This window comes from Sciurus carolinensis, chromosome 4 (genome assembly GCF_902686445.1).
Source record: "Sciurus carolinensis chromosome 4, mSciCar1.2, whole genome shotgun sequence".
NCBI lineage: Eukaryota > Metazoa > Chordata > Mammalia > Rodentia > Sciuridae > Sciurus > Sciurus carolinensis.
In genome coordinates, this window is record NC_062216.1 from 118618814 (window position 1) to 118639233 (window position 20420).

General features: G+C 37.4%; 1 pseudogene; it reads right to left on the bottom strand.

Moving 5' to 3' along the window:
- Positions 1-355: 355 nt before the first annotated feature.
- Positions 356-820, bottom strand: LOC124983826 (transcription factor BTF3-like; annotated as a pseudogene).
- Positions 821-20420: the final 19600 nt, after the last annotated feature.

Consider the following 20420-nt stretch of genomic DNA (forward strand, 5'->3'; position numbering starts at 1 on the left):
CCTATTGTTGCTTGTATTCTTGATAATAGCCATTCTAATTGGGTTGTATGAAATTTTAGGGTAGTTTTGATTTGCATTTCTCTCTCTCTCTCTTTCTTACTAGGCAAATAACTTTATTAACATTTGTTTCAAACTTTATTCCCATGCTTCTTCAACTTAATTAGCTGCAAAGAATAAATTGTGTCTTAGCAAAAACCAAAAAGAACTGCAGTGTCCAAGGGACTTGGGCTTAAAACTATTAGAGATCTAGATTTTATCAGATCCATAAACAAAACAATCTCAAAAAGCAGTCATAATATAAAATAGCAGCTCCCAGTAACTTCTTCAATTTTATCTTCTTCAGAAGTTGATCAGTTCAGTTTGCCTCTTTCTTAGAAGTCTCATCAAAATTCTCCATAAGATCTGAGAATCATCATCATCATCCTCTCCAGTAGCAAGTGGTGCTTTTCCATCCACAGATTGTTTGGGCAGAGCTTCAGCCAGTCTCCTTAAACTAATCAGACTGTCTGCACCAAGCTGGTTTAAGGCACTGGGTAGCATTTCTGTCAGTTGCTTTGTCTCAGCATGGCCTGTAATGGTGAAGGTGTTTTCTGCCAGAGATGCCTGAACTTTAGAGTTGTTAAAGTGAATCACTATTCCTTGATTTGTAAACATTTTCACCTCTTCAATAAGATATTGTTTACCCCTAACTTCTTTAAGGAGAACTGAAATTTTTTATCATCTGCTGTAACTGTTCTATGAATGCCGCTTTTCAGTGAGCAGTTCCTTTCCCACCAATGTGCACTTGTGCCTGCAGTTTGGCGAGTTTTTCCTGGTTCATGATAGTTTCTTTCATCTTGTTGGAGCAGAAATGGGGCTGCATGGGGGACTAGGGTTGGTGCTTAGGGGTGTCTCTGACAGATCAGCTGAGATTGATGTATATGCACGGGGATGCAAGATGGCAGCTAGAGCTGCATTTCTCTTATTAATAGAGATATCGAACATTTTTTCATATGTCTGTTGATTGCTTGTAGATCTTCATCTGTGAAGTGTCTGTTCATTTCCTTAGCCCATTTGTTGATTGGGTTATTTGTATTCTTGGTGTAAAGTTTTTTGAGTTCTTTATAGATTCTGGGGATTAGTGCTCTATCAGAAGTATGTGTGGCAAAGATTTTCTCCCACTCCGTAGACTCTCTCTTTGCATTGTTGATTGTTTCCTTTGCTGAGAAAACATCTTTTTAGTTTAAATCTATCCCAATTATTGATTCCTGCTTTTATTTCTTGTGCTTTGGGGGTCATGTTAAGGAAGTCGGATCCTAAGCCGACACGATGAAGATTCGGGCCTACTTTTTCTTCTATTAGGTGCAGGGTCTCTGGTCTGATTCCAAGGTCCTTGACTCATTTTGAATTTTGTGCAGAGTGAGAGATAGGGGTTTATTTTCATTCTGTTGCATATGGATTTCCAGTTTTCCCAGCACCATTTGTTGAAGAGGCTATCTTTTCTCCATTGTATGTTTCTGGCACCTTTGTCTAGTATGAGAAAATTGTATTTATTTGGGTTTGTGTCCATGTCCTTTATTCTGTACCATTGATCCACCTGTCTATTTTGGTGCCAACACCATGCTGTTTTTGTTACTATTGTTAAGTGGGTTTCATCCCAGGGATGCAAGGTTGGTTCAATATCAGGAAATCAATAAATGTAATTCACCACATCAACAGAAATAATCACATGATTATTTCAATAGATGCAGAAAAAGTATTTGATAAAATACAGCACCCATTCATGCTCAAAACACTAGAAAAAATAGGGATAGGATGAACATACCTCAACATTGTAAAGGCTATCTATGCTAAGCCCATGGCTAATATCATTCTAAATGGAGAAAAACTGAAAGCCTTCCCTCTAAAAACTGGAAAAAGACAGGGATGCCCTCTTTCACCACTTCTATTCAACATTGCCCTTGAAACTCTAACCAGATCAATCAGACAGACCAAATAAATAAAAGGGACATGAATAGGAAAAAAAGAACTCAAACTACTACTATTTGCTGACAACATGATTCTACATTTAGAGGAGACAAAAAATTCCCCAGAAAATTGGAACTCATAAATGAATTCAGCAAAGTAGCAGGATATAAAATCAACACTCATAAATCAAATGCATTTCTATATGTCAGTGATGAATCCTCTGAAAGAGAAATTAGGAAAACTACCCCATTCACAATAGCCTCAAAAAAAGTAAAATACTTGGGAATCGATCTAACGAAAGAGGTGAAAGACCTCTACAATGAGAACTACAGAACACTAAAGAAAGAAATTCAAGAAAACCTTAGAAGATGGAATGATCTCCCATGTTCTTGGATAGGCAGAATTAATATAGTCAAAATGGCCACATTACCAAAAGTGCTATACAAATTTTGTGCAATTTCAATTAAAATCCCAATGACTTACCTCATAGAAATAGAGAAAGCAATTATGAGATTCATTTGGAAGAATGAGAGACCCAGAATAGCCAAAGTGATCCTTAGCAGGCAGAGCAAAGTAGGAGGTGTCACAATACCAATTCCATCTTTGATTGCTGACACTTTTGGTGCCCTGCTTCACCATGGTTACTGTTTTAGTCAGCTTTTATTTCACTGCTGTAACTAAAAGGACCCAACCAGAACAATGTAGAGGAGAAAAATTTAATTTGAGAGCTCAAGGTTTCAGAGGTCTTAGTCCATAGAAGGTTGGCTCCATTCCTCAGGGCTCAAGGTGAAGCAGAACATCATGGAGGAAGAGTGTGGCAGAGGGAAGCAGCTCATATGGTGATCAGAAAGCAGAGAGACACAGAGAGAGACACAACTGGCCCAGTACAAATATATATTCCCAAGCCATGCCCTAATTCCCACCTCCTCTAGCCACACCCTACCACTTCAGTTATCACTTAGTTAATCCCTATAAGGGAATTAATTCACTGATTAAGACTCTTACAACCCAATCATTTCTCCTTTTATCCTCTTGCTTGCCATACATGTGAGCTTCTGAGGGACACCACATCAAAACCATAACAGTCAGTGACTGAACCATAAGCCTTGGCATCATTTTTCCTCCTCTACCCTACTGATATTAGAAAAAGCTTCCCAAGAGAGCTGTCCAATAAGCTGAAGATATAGAAATGTTTTGATTAGATAATTATAGTACTCCCCCTTTATCCATAGTTTAAATTACCTTTAGTTAACTATAATCCAAAAATATTAAATGAAAAAATCCAGCAATACATAATTTATAGATTTTAAATTGCTCATTGTTCTGAGTGTCATGATGAAATTTCATGTCATACTACATTATCCTGCCTGGAATGCGACTCATTCCCTTGTCTGGTGTATTCATTCTGTACATACCATCCACCCTTTGGTCTCTAAGTGGCCATCATAGTTATCAGATCAACTTTCATGGTATCTCAATGCTTGTGTTCAAGTGACCCTTATTTTACTTGATAATGGTCCCAAAGTACCAGAGGAGCAATGCTGACAATTTGAATATACTCATGAGAAACTAGCAAATGCTTTCATTAAGTGAAAAGGTAGAAGTTCTTACTAAGGAAAGAAAAAAGATCATATGCTAAAGTTGCTAAGATCTGTGGTAAGAATGAATCTTCTGTGAAATTGACAGGAATGAAAAAGAAACTCAGACTAGTTTTGCTGGAGCACCTCAAACAGTAAAAGTAACAGCCACAGTGAATGGTAAGTGTAAGAAAGAATATGGAAGTGTATGTATCTCTCAGTTCTGACATCCGTCGCAGATTGTAGAATGTATTGTCTTCAGATATGGGGACATTAGTGTTCCCAGATCAACAGAAGGTCCTTTGGCAGTCTACACATCAGAGGTCACATTTGGAGATTTCATTTAGTTTAGTAGGAGAGGAAATTGGATACTACTCAGCCAATATAGTCCAGAATTTGGGAAGTCTGTCACAGGAAGAGCAAAGAATGAACTGGGGAGAGACCTGTGGAAGAAGAAGCTGCCATCTTGGAGAAGAATAAAGCTCATTCTCACTTGTTTCAGGGGGAATGATAAACTTCAGACAGAAGTTACAGAGAAGTCAATTTGAGGTCAACATAAGGAAGAATATTCCAGTAAGTAAGCTGTGGAATAAAAGGATGGACTTACGTTGTGAGGGGGTGGACCTATCTCATCACTGGGAATTCAGACCGAAACAGTAAAGAGGGTAGGAGGGTGGAGAGAATTAACATTTACTGTGAACCTATATAATTATATGGTATTTTCTTGTCAGCAGACTCTTCCAAACCCTTAGCATCTTACTGGGAGAGGGGCTATTTTGAGAAGCCTTTTGAGTTGAGGGTGGTGTTGAGATGCTCCTGGGACATATTGGAAGAGCATTAGATGGTCATGATTAATGAACTTTTATTTCACTGAATTCTACATTCAAATTGAGGAGTGAGCACAATATTTCAGATAACAGAGAAAGGGTGAAGAAGATTTTTAGGGAGACTGATTTAGGAAAGGAAATAATCTGCAATGAGGGGAGAAAAATTTGGAGGGAAGAAGAAAGATGCTTAATGGGGAGTTTGAAGATGTTTGTATTAAAGTCTACAGCATGAAATCTTTTCTCTCTCCATCTGTCCACATAATTTCTGCAAAATATACTTTTCTTTAATGCACTGTGGATTTGGCTACATTTTTTGGAAACCAGTAGGCACCGAATGTCACCCTAACATTGATTCATAGTAAGCATGGAAAAGGAACACATCTCAACCAATTCTCATAGCAACAGGATGCAGTGGGCAAACACTGTCTCCATTTAAGAAGAGAAAAATGAGATATGGAGAAGCCTAAGTCACTTTTCTCAATTATAGGTGATTTGTCTGATTTCTATTATATTATATCAGAGGCAACTAGAAATAAATTACTTCTTTGGATGTGAGGTTATGCAATAATACCTCCAATATCTTTTTTTTTTCTTTTTCTTAAAATTTTATGGAGTAGGAAAGGGCTTTCTAAGAGTCAATCCTCTTATAGTACCAGAATAAAGAGCTATAGGTAGTAATGCAGAAAGAATGTACAAAGTAGATATTTCCTAGGCCTGGTTGCTATAGACAGGCTGGCTTTTGGGTATGTGGCCAGTTGTTATACATGGCTGTGTGTTTTTAAGTACCCTAAGCATGATTTAATGCTCTGCTGTTGCTACCTTGAAATTCTTCATAATTTTTAATTTTAAAATTAGGAGCCCAGCATTTTCATTTGCACTGATCCCTGTAAATTATGTAGCTGGTCCTAGCTTCTTTCAAAGGAATTTTAGTCACCTGGTACTGGTACATTATCCAAAGAGCCTGATAATGTTTTAGAGGCCACCAATCTTGATCTTGGAAGGAACTTTGGCATCTCACTCTATCTAGTAGTTCTTACTATTCTTTATATATCAGGATCACCGAAGAGCTTTTGAACAATATGTTTATCTGTGTCCCAGCCCTACAGAGTCCACATTTAATTGGTCTGGGGTGAGATATCACATTTTTAAATAGCTCTCCAGATGCTTCTGAGAACCACTGACCTAATTCATTCATTGGTTCCTATTATTGCACAGTTAACTGTTATACTTCATTGATTCACTGAGTAAATATCTACTAAAGTTCTATTATATGTGAGATGTTTAACCACTGAACCACATCCCCAGCAATTTTTAATTTTTTCTTTGAGATAGAGTCTGGCTAGTTGCTTAGGGCCTCACTAAGTTGCTGAGGCTGGTTTTGAACTTGTGATCATCCTGCCTCAGTCTCCTGAGCTGCTGGGATTATAGGTGTGCACCACAGGGTCGAGCATATTAAGTTTTGTAGGTCACAGAAGGATAAATAAACCAAGGCAATTGCAGTCAACAATCTAATAATGGAATAGATTCTCAAATTGTTTTGACTACCCATCTACCCTGCTGCACTCTTTGCATATGGAGTCTTTAGCATCCTCACACAATCTCCTTCCTCTAGAAAATTTGAAGGCTTTAAACAATGTAATTTTTTTTTCCCTCATGAAAATAGTTGGTCTCTCAATGGAATCCATGTCCCTGCCTTTAGGTAGTACTAATGGAAGAATTGGCATATACATTTATAAAGGTCCAGTGTGGGAGGAAATTTATTTATTTATTGCAATAAGCTGTCCTAATGTTTATAGTCATGTTTAGAAGAAAAGTCTACACATTCCATCTTCCAAAAGATCCCATCCCCATCGCCACCTGGGATGTAATTCACATCATAGATGCTTTGTATGGTCTTGTTTTCCTTGGTATAAAACCAATAGACCATATCCTCCAGTCATATAAATGTATAATGTGGGAAGCCTCTATTTTAAATCTCAAAAAAAATGCTTATTGTTAATGTTTGGGAGGATAGGGAATAAGGAATTAAATCTTTTTTCTTTTCAGTGTTGAGGGGGAGACATTAATTCTTAATGCTTCTTTTGCCTGGGGATTTTTTTTTTTTTTTTTTTTTTTTTTTTTTTAACTTCAGGAGCCATGAAAAGATCTTGTAGTCCAAAACCCAGGGCAGATTTTTTTTTTTTAGAAATCTATCACCACGTCTTCCTGGTTCCAAGTTCACAGAACCCACAGTTCAGAAGGAGTTTCCATACCTTGCTGAGGATCTCTTGCCTCAACCACAAGTACTATGATGGAAGTCATAGTTTCTTTATGAAGTAGAGGTAGAGCTCTAAAGAGTTTTGCTTTACTGTTGGTTCGTGCAAGGAGTGAACCTGTAGTTTTCTGGCTTTGAAAGAAGAGAGAACGTCTGCTTTCCCTAGTCACCCTTTTGACATTGAGTATCTTTCTGTATGGTCTGTGTTAGATACTCCAAATCCTCACTGGGGAAACTCTACCACACCTGACAGTAGGACTAAGTCCACTGCCCTCCCCTGCCCTCCATCCATGGTCATCATGGTCATTTAGCTCTCCTAACTCAGTGTGGATTCTAGAAAGGTGGGTGGGGCCCTTAGCCCTGATGGAGGGCCAAAGTCATATCCAGCTTGGTGAGGTCTGCAGCATATACAACTTTGAGACTCCAGTTTTTCTTTTTTAAGAAAAAAAAAAGACAAAGTTATGAATTTAAAATTAGGTAAATAATTCAAGAAAAGAATTCAAAATTAATTACTAGAGTCTTGGCAATTCAGATTTTATTTACATCTTTATAAGTAATTTATCAGAAAGGCTTACATTGAAATGCTTCCCAATTGCCACCTGGCTTCTCACCACTTAGAATGCTCTACACTTCTCAGCTACCCCCAGGGCTCATGGGAGCTGAACAGGTGCAGGGACCTGAGACAGGAGTTGCTTAACTTTAGGAGAAGTATTCCAATCTCATCCTTGACTGCTCATCAGTCAGAACCAAGAGGTTGCTTCACTCTGGGTTATTAACAAGATGGTTCTTGTCAATCGAAGAAGGACTGCTGTCTGTTAGAGACAACCCAGTCATCTTTCATATGAAAAAAGACTATTCTTCCTCTTAATGGAACTCTGATTTTACCACTTTCAAGTTATAAGCTCCAGTATCATCCTGTTTGTCCTGGTATTGGTTTAGATTATAAGAGTTTGTTGTAGTTTTTAGTGACATTTTCACTGCCACACAGATGGAGAAACATCAACATTTTTTTCCACATTGAGCCCCTAAAACAAGAATGTTCCACCTTTTCTTCCCAAACATGTGCTTTTGATTCAGAGAACAAGTGTGTGTTAGAAAGAGATGGTATTCACAGATGTCCTCTGCAAGGCCTGTGCCCCTAACAAACATTCTGGTAACATGAACCAGCACACATGTACCATCAGAGTGCTCTCAAATGGATTCCAGAATGTGAGTGTGGACAGACGTTGTTAGGTGCTGAATGCTGAGGAAACTTATCCTGGCCAAGTGAATCCTATGAATGCTAAATGGAAGAAGAGACATGCTCTAAAATATTTTAAAACTTTTTTGCCAAACCATAGCAAACCTAGAGCTTGTTCTCTTTAAACGTGGCAAGAGTGTAGCATCCAAGATTCATTTCACAATAAAATTCTCTGAGGCTTAGTGATGGTGAGAAAGACTACTGGGTTAACAAGAACATCAAATGGATAGAATAATCTCTTCTTTCTCTCTCTCAGTGGAGGTTCTGTTTTGAGTCTGCTGGAGTCTAACAATTACTTGGTATTGTTCTGAATTGTATCAGACATGTCTTTTCATGTTAGTTTTGCTGCATCTTCTGTTTTCAGCTTTCACAGATCACTCTGGGTTTTTGGAGGGGGGAGAGAATAACAGGGAATTAACCACAGTGTCCAGGAGCAAAAGGAAAGGAAATGAGAGGAAGGTAGAGAGGATGGATTTTGGAGGAGGGCCCAGGGCATCTGAACTTAAAAAGACATTGACTCCCAAAGCAGATGTGTCTAGCTCTGGGAAGCATCTGGAAATTTAAACTCTGTACCACACTGCTCTCCACCACTGTTCCACCACAAGTGTCAAAGTAATTTGAGACGCTCCTTATCTTCTGCAGGGCAGTATCTTGCTTAACAGTTGTAAACTCAATACCTTGATGATTTTTTGCTTTTGGAAAAGAAAACCAAGTATCCAAAATATGTCAGAAATATATGTTTTTAAGATACATTAAAAAATAATAACAAACACAAAAAAGACATTTTGAATTTGGGATCCTGATGGAATAATCATTACTATGAACAAAGATATGAAAAGTGAAGGTATAGTTGCTTCTAATAAAAACTAACTTTAAATTCACGTGCTTATGTGCCACACTGAGTCCGGTATATTCGTCACAACAGCTCTCTCAGGTAGAAGTTATTATTTCAGTTAAATAATTTTCCCCCCAATTCAAGCCTACTTGGTACCTCAGAATATGATCTTTGTAGATCGCAGAGGCTCTTTGCAGATGTCATCTGGTCACCAATGACTGGTGTCCTTCTAAGAAGATGGAAATTCGAACAATGATACAGAAAGAGTGTCATGAGAAGATAGAGACCTAAGGGAGTAGACCTGGGGAGTTGGAGGCAGAGATGTGAGTGATGATCTACAAGCTAAGGATGTCAAGGGTTACTGAGAGAAGTCAGAGGAGGCAAGGAAGGATCCTTTCCTACAGCCTTTAGAGAGAATATGGTGCTGAGGGCACCTTCTTGTATGACTTGGAACCTGTGAGAGAAAAATTTCTGTTGAAATAAGTCACCCAGTTTATGTTAACTGGCTATGTCAGCTCCAGGAAAGTTATCCACAGATGAAGAGACTCTAACAATGAAGTTCTTGTTGAAGCTCCTTATTTAGAGACCCTGGTGAGATGGTCATACAGGTGGACGTTTTCCTGGGCAAGGAAGCTGTACATTGAAGGCTGCAGGACCAATTGTGGGACAACTTGTTGGTTTTTTGTTCTTCTGGACAGATCCATAGGAAGAGCAAGAGAGGGAGGAAAGGAGAAAGAGAGAGAAAGGTATTAAGATTGAAAGGTGTAAAGATGATCATAAACTGCAGGAGCGAAATTTATATACCTATTTATTTTTATCTTCACTTCATCCTGAAAAAGGATTTAGAGTTCCTTTCATGGATGCAAACAATAGAGCAAGATAAAATAAATTTAAAATATAAGAAAGATGAAACAAAGGAAAGAAGAATGGTAGGAAGCAGCAGCAATAAACATACATGACGTGGTGCCTTTCTTCCTCTTCACCCCCAGCTGAGAAGACAGACCCTCTTGGCATGAGCAAGAAATTTCAGGACAAGATAATGCCAAGTCTGATTTGTCTCTAATTTGTGTAAATTCAATGAAAATTTCAGGCTGTTGCTTCACATAGAAATGAGCTCTAATTATCCCTCTGATTTTCATATCATTTTCAATAAGTCAGCATTGCTGCTGTAGTTGATCAACTGAAAAACCAAGGAAGAAATCTCACATTTTCTGTGCCCTCCGCATCCTTTCAAACATGCTTTTGAAGTGTTTTAAAATCATTGTCTTTGGAGCATTTGTTTGTGTGGAGAAAAAAGGAGAGGCTCTGGAATGGTTTTGCATACTGTTGTATGTGATTTATCAAACCATGCATGCAGACTTCTCATCAGAGCAGAAACAAAGCCGTCTCAGTCAGTATGGGAGTTATTGTTTGATTTGGTGCTGAGCTTTCGGTGTTCGTTGGCCATCTTTGGCCTCCTGTGAAAAATTTATCCTGCCATGCCAAAGGGAAAAACAATGTGAATAAACACTGTAAATACCTTCGTAGGAGGCTATTCGGTAAAAGAATTCAGTATTGCTCTCTGCATGGGGCATCACCTGATGAATAAAACCATCATTTGGGGGCTAACTGTATATAAAGTACTTTGTGTTGAACTGTGCTGTGGAGATTGGAACCACTAGTCATATTTCAAATATTAGACATATAAAGTGTGCTTTTTTTTTTTCCCAAGAAAATTCTATTCACACGGCTTTATATATTCTTGGAGAGAAATTAACTCCTTAGTTGGAGAATACTTTAGAAACTAAAGTCAAGGAAAATATTCTGTTCTTAGAACTGTGCTTTTTCTGGTATAATTGCACATCGCAAAAACAATATAGTAGACAAATTACTGATTAATTTATTAATTAATTAATTTTAAAAGGGACCCTTTAGGACTTAAAAACACATTTCTTACAACGAGAAAATGTACCCCTTAAGGTTATTTAGTCCGTTTACTGTTGAAGTTAATTAAGCAGTGACCTAGACTTTTCACAGAGTAATTACTCTTAATAAAAAATTAACTATGGTCTTCTAGTGAAGATGGTGCACACAACAGGTGGTAGGTAGTAGGTGGTGGGACCTGACCCGGAATGATGCGCTCCGGTGTGACAGCTCCTGTAGATGGCAGTGCAACACTTCCACAGAGGATCAGGCTGGGTGTTCCAGGGCTGCGGATGAGGGCTGCAAAGGATAAAGACTGCAGCATGAGCAGGCTTGCCCTCCAGCCAGCAATTTAACTAAGTTGCTGGTTCGCTACTCGATTTCATAGTCGCCCTCTAAATGAATCTTTTCTGAACTCAGCAAAAGTACAAACTGTTCCTTCATACACCCCAAATTGTCCTTTTGCTGAAGTGGATTTTATTTTTTATGCTTTCTTTTTTTTTTTTTTTTTTTTTTTTTTTTTTTTTTTTTTTTGCATTTCGGAGTTATTTAGAGAGGGAGATCTGACTTAAACATTCCTTTTCTTCAATTGCAAAAGCAATTAGCATAGCTGCTTAGCATTCTTTAAGAAAGAATGAAAATCTCCTAAATTGAGATGATCATAAACTAGATTTATCATACAAATCAACACAGCACGATCCAAATAAAAGATCTGTCTCCGTAATGCATGGCAGGATTTCTATGATTCTTAATCTGTTTTCTCTTGTTCCAATTGTTTTCTTTACTTCTTTTTTTCCTTAAACCTTTTATTAAAAATTGTCCTCCACTATACTCAGAGGACCTGGATGCCAGGAACTTGAAAAACAATCTAGCATTGGCAGATCTAGGTAATTTATAATGATATGAAGATATAATGCCAATCATTTTCCTAATTGTTTTGATTCCTGCAGTTTGATCAGAGTTATATTCTAGTATAGAGTTACGGTGATTCTGAAAGCATTGTGTCAGTCATTTCAGATTGAATTTTCCTCTCCCACCTCCCCAATTCCCCATTCCTTCCTCAAATGTTAACTTCACAGGTCTTCATGACTGACTTGCCACATTAACAGAGATAAGTTCCAGTGTATTGGAATATCTGGTGTGACTCTAAGAAGGGCTCTCCTTCTATAACTTTTACTCCATAGCCACAAAATGTATGTATATCAAGAAATGGAAAGTTTAGACATGAATGATGCACAGAAATCTGTTGTTGATATAACTGGTATGGAAATTTGTAGTTAAGATCCTTCACATAATAAGCAATCAAAACATTTTGTCGAATAAATGGAAGTAAAAATGAAGTAAAAAGAATGAATAAAGGAATAAAAGGGGAAGAAAAAAGAATGTTTTAACTATCTAAAAGCTCGGTAGCATGTCAAAAGATTTAAGAGAGATGAGAATTCAGACATTAAGAGGCCCAAGTGAGTAGAAAAGGAGGTAACCAATGATGCTGGGAATGTGTTCTTAAGACTAAAGAAGAGATCAAAGAATCTGGAGAGATGAAGGGAAGGGCATGATGATATGCATCAGAGGAGATTAACAGAGTCAATGACTGGGTCCACATTGAGTGGTAAAAGAAAGATTAGGAAATCTGGAAATCATGGCAGACAGGATGGAATTACACAGCTGACAAATGGGGCCAACAGGAAAGACCAGTTGAGAGATGGAAGAGTGGGGAACAGTGTGTAAGTTATCATTTTGTGTCTTAGTAGATTTTCCGTGGCAAGTTTTAATGCTTTTTCTTTTTTTCCAAGAATTCAGATGAAGGTGCATTTATTTGGAGTAAGAACTCATAAAAGGGAATAGTGCACTCTTTATTCCATAATTTTAAAAAAAGCAAGAAAAGCAAATCACTCTCAGTTGCTCTGCTCTACTAAAAGTAGATGATACCCTCTGTGAATCAAAGGCCTGATGAAATTGGCACTCGTCTAGAATTGCTGATCAAGAGGAAACATTAAAAAAATTTAGGACTTCCCCCAAACCACAGTGCAAGACAGAATTAGATGTCTTTTGTTGACAATGATTATGAAAACATGAACTCAGTAGAAAGCAAACAACTTCTTAATAGGTATAATTGGATGCACTCAATGCTGCCATTTTGAAGGGAGATTATTTTGATGCCAATATAGTTTGATATAGTTTTTTTAAGCTTTAGGTGCTAACATTTAAATTTTTAAACTACTAAGTAATAGGACCAAATGGATATTCTAACCTTAATTTAAAAGGTAATCATCATTTAACAATGCCACAAAAGTTTTTCCACTTATAGTAGTGGAACAAATGCTGTTTTATTTAGAGTTAAAATTATACCCAGGGAATTAAGTTACTGACTTGTGATCTCTCATCTCTATGTTCCCAAGGTTTCAGTGGAGGTGAGAAAGACTAAAATAGTAAGATGGTCACAAAGTAAAATGAAAAAAGACAATCCTCGAGGAGACTTTGTGCTTAACTGTGGCTTAATGGAGGACAATAGGCTTAGGAGTACAGATTTGCTCAATAGTTAACTTAAAAAAATAAGTTAATCTCACTGCAGTTTTGGAAGCTTTTCACTATGCAATCTGAAAACCACACAGCTCAAACTTTACAGTTAATTCTCAGATATTTCATGGCTATTATGATATTTACAGAAGGATATATGATTAGTTTTTACCTTCTAAATTTGGTAGTCTTTCTGTCCTTTTCTTACCAAAATCCTGATTGCCTGGTTGATTTTTCAGTAAAAGCCTGGAGTGGGGCACAATATTCCTATTTTGTCATACCATCAACCCAACCAAACTGCCCTTGTAACTTGCCTACATAGCAATGGCTGCAGCCACTATTCATTTCATGGTATATAAAGCTCTTTCATGTAATTTACCTAATGCATGCAGCAGTCCTGTGAAGCTGTCAGGCAGGTGTTATTACAGATAATATTTTAGATTGTGTAACTAGTCAAAGCTCACAAAGGTAAACTCAGGTGCTGGACCTTGACCGTGGATCTACTCTAGTCAGTGTGGCATTTTCACATAGGATTCTTGTCACTTACCACTGGGATGAATATTATAGTAGTATATATTGTCGGTTCATTAAATACATTATGAACATACCTATGGATTTTTGTTGGTGTCCTTTTCACTCCTGACTTGTCTGAGGAGTCAAAATCATCATCCAAAGTATTAGACTTCCTGCTTCTTCTCTGGTACAGGACCTTGGCAGCCATTTTCGATTTCTGCCTCTGACTTTCAGCGTTACTTTGCAAGCTTCCTTAGAAGTTGAACACCATTTTAAGACCTACCCTGCCATTATTTAACTATTGTATACACACACACACACACATACACACACACTCACACACCATGATCATCATTCATCTATCCTGAGGTGATCTGAAAAAATGGAAACTAATTCTGCAAATATCATCACTATATTGAGGAGCAAGGATTAAAATTTGAGGACTTGATGTTGAAATGTTCTGACTTCTTTTTCTAGGGTCTGATTCAGTATTACTAAGTAATCACTTTTAGTGATTTCACAAAACCATGTAAGACTTAATTTAGCTACCTGCCATTAAGAGGATTCCATAAATACTGAAATGAGACCTATGCCAGTAAACTATTGCAGATACTTTCACAGCACACTCATTAACCCATTTTGCTTGGCAAGAACTCTCTGTTCTGAAATAACCATAAAATAGCTTTTAAATAAAATTTAATGAAAACTTTTGTATAGAGGCTTTGGTACCCATGATATTCTTATCTATTAAGATCAGTTTATTCTGAATATCATATTAAATGAATATTAAAATTAACTTCTTCCTAATGTGTCATGTTTTACATCTGCAGGTAGATCTTAAAGTCAATTTTGCTGTGTGACTACAATCAAACACTTACTAGGTGGAGGGTTCTGGGCTACAACCTGGAGATAAGAAAAAAAACCAAACCACCTCTTCCTTCTAAGAATTCATAATCTAGTTGGGAGGAGATAGATTATTAGGGAATAAACAAATAAGTACTCTCAGTAATATGTAAACTAGAACACTTGGATGGAGTTCTTAATGATAATCTTCACATTGAGGGCCATTGTCCATGAATTGTTTTGCATGTCTTGTGAGCAGAAGTACTGGCAGTTTTTTTAAAAATCTGAATTATCTTTTCAAGGATATTTTAATAAAGAATGGCCTTGAAAATTAGGGATCCTATTTCTCTATGGAGCTGAGAGGAGATTTGTTTATTATTACAATAAAGATAATGTGTCTTTCTGGGGCAAAGATCAGAGTAGGTTTACTGGTAGGGCATTATAAAAGAATCAGGATTCCTCAGTTGTGTGCGATAACAAAACCACTGAGTGCTCAGCATCCACCTCTATAGTTCCTCACAACTTCCATGCAGTGAAGGGGTGGGAGGAAGAGGGGAATCAACATGAAAATGAAGCTAATGCTGCTGCCTTTTTTGTGAGTTGTGAAGTCCTTTATGTCTGACTCAGAGGTGTTGAGTCTTCTGCCAGAGTCTATGAAACTATGGCTTACCCAACTTGTTACCTTATAAGTAAGGGAAAATCTGAAACCTTTCATAGTTCTTGAAACTTCAGTTCCTGAATATAGAATGCATGTGAAAACTGTAATTTTTCAAAAGGAAACTGCTAGAGAACTATACCTTCCATTGGTCTTAAGTGACTGAATCTTCATTTTTGCCCATATGAAATGAGTCTTGGCTACTGAACTTATCTAAGTGGTCTTTGTCCTCTTTTTCTGAAGAGCTGGGCAAACATTTGGAGAGGGAAATTGAATCACATTTTAGTGAAATAACTGCAATGTTCTCATTTGTTAATGTTCCCATTCATTTGTAATTTGGTCTGCAGTACCATAATAAATATCTGCTTTTTTCTACTCAGAGATGGACAATGACAGATTCAATAAATATAAGTTTGCTAAAAAAAAAGGTGCAAAGTAACAAAATTTATTTTCATCTTATTATTAATGCAAAATTAAGGAAAGTAAAGTTGAATTTTTAAAAGCAAGAGTAATAGTATAGTACCAGATTCTGGAGATCAGCATCCAGTGACTCTCTGAGCATTTGTTCTTACTTTGGAACTCACCAAGCATATTGGTTTCTTTTTTTCAGCTAACATCAGAGTATGTGCAGAATTTCAGATATCCTGGTATGGAACACAGGAGAACATATTCAGTGACCCAAAAGACGAATACAAGAGAAAGAAAGTTCTCATTATAGCCCAGTCAGTCACTTATTCTAAATCTCTTTTCCTCTGGTGTCCCTTGAACTTTAGGGACTTGGGAAATTAAAATAGAGGATACTTTTCCTTTTGGAGAATCTGTACAATTGGATCTTATTCCACCAGCTCCAAAATAAGAGGTAAAATAGAGAAAAACAGCAGAAAGAAACCAAAAGAGAAGCGTAAGAATACAAGATAGAGAAGGATGAAGTCTCTGCTTACTTCACTGAACACTCCACCACTCCCTCATACCCCAGTTGGTTCACCTTGGCTTCCTCTAGACAATCAATCTGCTTTTGGCATATCATAGCTTTTTGTGTACCTATAGGAAATTTCTTACCCAATGATTTACCTGAGAGGTGTGGTCTCCCTTAAAGGAGAAGGTAGTCCTAATCTGTGAAAGGAGAAGGTTATCACAGTCTACCATGTCTTACATATGCCTTTGAGAAACTACTGCTCCAATATCTGGCCTTGCTTTCATATATCCATTTAGGTCAAGGAAGTGAGCAGGTAGTATTCCCACCACACTTCAGAGATATCTTCCACCTATTTTCTTCAGAAGCTTCTGAAAAGTATTAGGATATTATTTTATTTCAATTTATACTGGGACTAGATGCCACTTTAGAAATATAACCAGGAACACTCCCTCACTCTTCATGCCTTATAACTAAGTTAATCTTTTGATTTTAAGGATAAATTCATCTCCCCTGCCCCCGCCAACCAATGAATCTTTTCTTGTTTTACCCCTAAAGAATTTAATAACTCAAGGAAGGTGTTTATACAAAGTAATTTTCTCTTCTATTTTCCTTTTTTTCTTCTTCTCAATATCAGCCTGTAGCCTCAGTAGCCTGTTTTGGAATCTAATTCTCACCTTTCTGTCTGGGCATCCTTGGGAGCACCCTTCCTTCTGAAACTTTAAAAATGAATTAATTTTAGTCTAATTGTTATACATTTTCAAAGTTCCACTGGCAACAGCATACCGAGAACTATATCAATACAAGGTCCATATTTGGGAAACTCATTACTTTCCTTAAAGTTATGTGACCACACAATAGTTAATAATATAATCACTAATTCCCATAAATGATAGCATTTCCCAAGCCAATTTTTTGAGGATCTGTTACACACTTAACTGTCATTCTCAATGTTGGCCACACCTCAGAATTCGCCAGAGAACTTTTTAAAAAATATTGCTTCTCATCAAACAATTAAATGTCTGTGGATAAAATTCACATATTGATAATTTTTTAATAGTGAAAAAATCACTGATGGAAACATAATCTAAATCTGCTTCCAACTGAAATTTGTAACATGGGTTAAATTATCTAGAGGAAGGGGATAGAGAAAGAAATCAAATAAGCAAAATCAGGACTCATGATTTCAGCTCTTTTGGAGTCCCATGAATTTATGCCAGCTACCCAGAATCCACCACCTGCTAGCTTAGGAAACTAGAACTTATTTGGTATAAATTTCCTACAAAGAGTCTTTTGTACATTAAGCTTTTCATATTCCAGAAGGGAAATCCAGCCTTGAGCAAGCCCCAGTCACTAGGGGGTCCAGCACAGTGAAGATCAGGTGTTTCTGAGCAGTCTTTGTGTGCTCCCCTCTCTATATTCTCTTCCAAAGAAGGAGTCAAGGAAAACAAACAAACAAAAATGGCATAGGATTCAGTAGTCAATAAAATGTGTTAATAAGGAAAAATTGTTAGGGGAACCAGATATTAAAATCCTTCCTTCCTTAAGAGTTTGCACTTAAGGTTAAAAAGGTTTCCATGCCTAATGAAAATCATCATGTCCTACACATCAAAACAAATATACACAAACACACCAAAGGTTTACCTTGGAACTTCATGCCTTTCCCAAGGGTAGTGACAATATTATTAATTCTTTTATGCTGGTTCAGAAACAGGACCATGCTCTCTGACCAACAGAGCAATACACAGATGAGTTTCATTTCCCTGATGTGCTGGGAGGAAAATAAAGTGAAGCCTTTTAGAATCTCAGGTCCTCTGTGCAAGGACAATGTCCATCACAAAGTCTCCACACAGATGTCAAGTGTCTTACTGTGATTCTGTCAACATAGCCTTTCATAAGTTAGAGACTTCCTATATTTGCAGAAAATGAAGTAAAACAATCATTTCTCACCCTTTCCTTTTGAGAGAAATAGCCTAGCAGATGTAAAAATTTATGCCTGTACAACTGTTGGCCAGTAATACTTTTTAAAAAATTATTTGTCTAATTAGTTATACATGACAACAGAATGCATTTTGATGCATTGTACACAAATGGATGACAACTTTTCATTTCTCTGGTTGAACGTGATGCAGAATCACACCAGTTGTGCAATCATACATGTACATCAGGTAATAATGTCTGTTTCATTCCACCATCTTTCCCACCAACCTCCCCCCTTCTATACCCTCACTCCCCTCTGCCCAGTCCAAAGTTCCTCTATTTGTCCCTTGCCCCTCCCCCCACCCATTATGGATCAGCATCCACATGTCAGAGAAAACATTTGGCCTTTGGTTTTGGGGATTGGCTTAGTTCGCTTAGCCTGGTATTCTCCAACTCCTTCCATTTACCTGAAAAATGCCATAATTTCATTTTTCTTTAAGACTGAGTAATACTCCATTGAATATATACCATGTTTTCTTTATCCATTCATCTGTTGAAGGGCATCTAGTTTGGTTCTGTAGTTTAGCTATTATGAATGGAGCTGCTATATACATTGACGTGGCTGCATCTCTGTAGTATGCTGATTTTAAGTCCTTTGGGTATAGACCGAGGAATTGGATAGCTGGGTCAAATGGTGGTTCCATTCCAAGATTTCTAAGGAATCTCCATACTGCTTTCCAGAGTGGTTGCACCAATTTGCAGTCCCACCAGGAATGTATGAGTGTATCTTTTCTCCAACATCCTCTCCAACACTTATTGTTGCTTGTATTCTTGACAATTACTATTTTGATTGGAGTGAGATAAAATCTTAGAGTAGCTTTTATTTGCATTTCTCTAATTGCTAGAGATGATGAACATTTTTTCATATATTTGTTGATCAATTATATATATGTTCTACTGTGAAGTGTTTGCTCAGTTCCTTAGCCCATTTATTGATTGGGTTATTATTTTTTTTTCTTTTCTTTTTTATTGTAAACAAATGGGATACATGTTGTTTCTCTGTCTGTACATGGCGTAAAGGCATACCATTTGTGTAATCATAAATTTACATAGGGTAATGTTGTTTGATTCATTCTGCCATTTTTTCCCTTACTCCCCTCCCCTCCCACCCTTCCCCTCCATCTGTACAGTCCTTCCTTCCTCCATTCCTGCCCCCCTCCCTAAACCCAGCTCCAACCCCAACACTAACCCTTCTCACCCCCCATTATGTGTCATCATCCACTTATTAGCGATATCATTCTTCCTTTGGTTTTTTGAGATTGGCTTATCTCACTTAGCATGATATTCTCCAGTTTCATCCATTTGCCTGCAAATGCCATAATTTTATCATTCTTTATGGCTGAGTAATATTCCATTGTATATATATACCACATTTTCTTTATCCATTCATCAATTGAAGGACATCTAGGTTGGTTCCACAATCTGGCTATTGTGAACTGAGCAGCTATGAACATTGATGTGGCTGTATCTCTGTAATATGCTGATTTTAAGTCCTTTGGGTATAGGCCAGGGAGTGGGATAGCTGGGTCAAATGGTGTTTCCATTCCAAGTTTTCTAAGGAATCTCCACACTGCTTTCCAGAGTGGCTGCACTAGTTTGCAGCCCCACCAGCAATGTAAGAGTGTACCTTTCTCCCCACATCCTCGCCAACACCTGTTGTTGCTTGTATTCTTGATAATCGCCATTCTAATTGGGGTGAGATGGAATCTTAGGGTGGTTTTGATTTGCATTTCTCTTATTACTAGAGATGTTGAACATTTTTCCATATGTTTGTTGATTGCTTGTATATCTTCTTCTGTGAAGTGTCTATTCATTTCCTTAGCCCATTTGTCAGTTGGATTATTTACATTCTTGGTGTAGAGTTTTTTGAGTTCTTTATAGATTCTGGAGATTAGCGCTCTATCTGAAGTATGATTGGCAAAGATTTTCTCCCACTCTGTAGGCTCTTTCTTCGCATTGCTGATAGTTTCCTTTGCTGAGAGAAAGTTTTTTAGTTTGAATCTATCCCAGTTATTAATTCTTGCTTTTATTTCTTGTGCTATGGGAGTCCTGTTGAGGAAGTCTGGTCCTAAGCCGACATGTTGAAGCTCTGGACCTACTTTTTCTTCTATAAGATGCAAGGTCTCTGGTCTGATTCCGAGATCCTTAATCCATTTTGAGTTTAGTTTCGTGCATGGTGAGAGATATGGGTTTAGTTTCATTCTGTTGCATATGGCTTTCCAATTCTCCCAGCACCATTTGTTGAAGAGGCTATCTTTTCTCCATTGAAAATTTCAGACCAATATCCTTAATGAACATCGACGCAAAAATTCTAAACAAAATTTTAGCAAATCGCATACAAAAACATATTAAAAAGATAGTGCACCATGATCAAGTGGGTTTCATCCCAGGGATGCAAGGTTGGTTCAACATCCAGA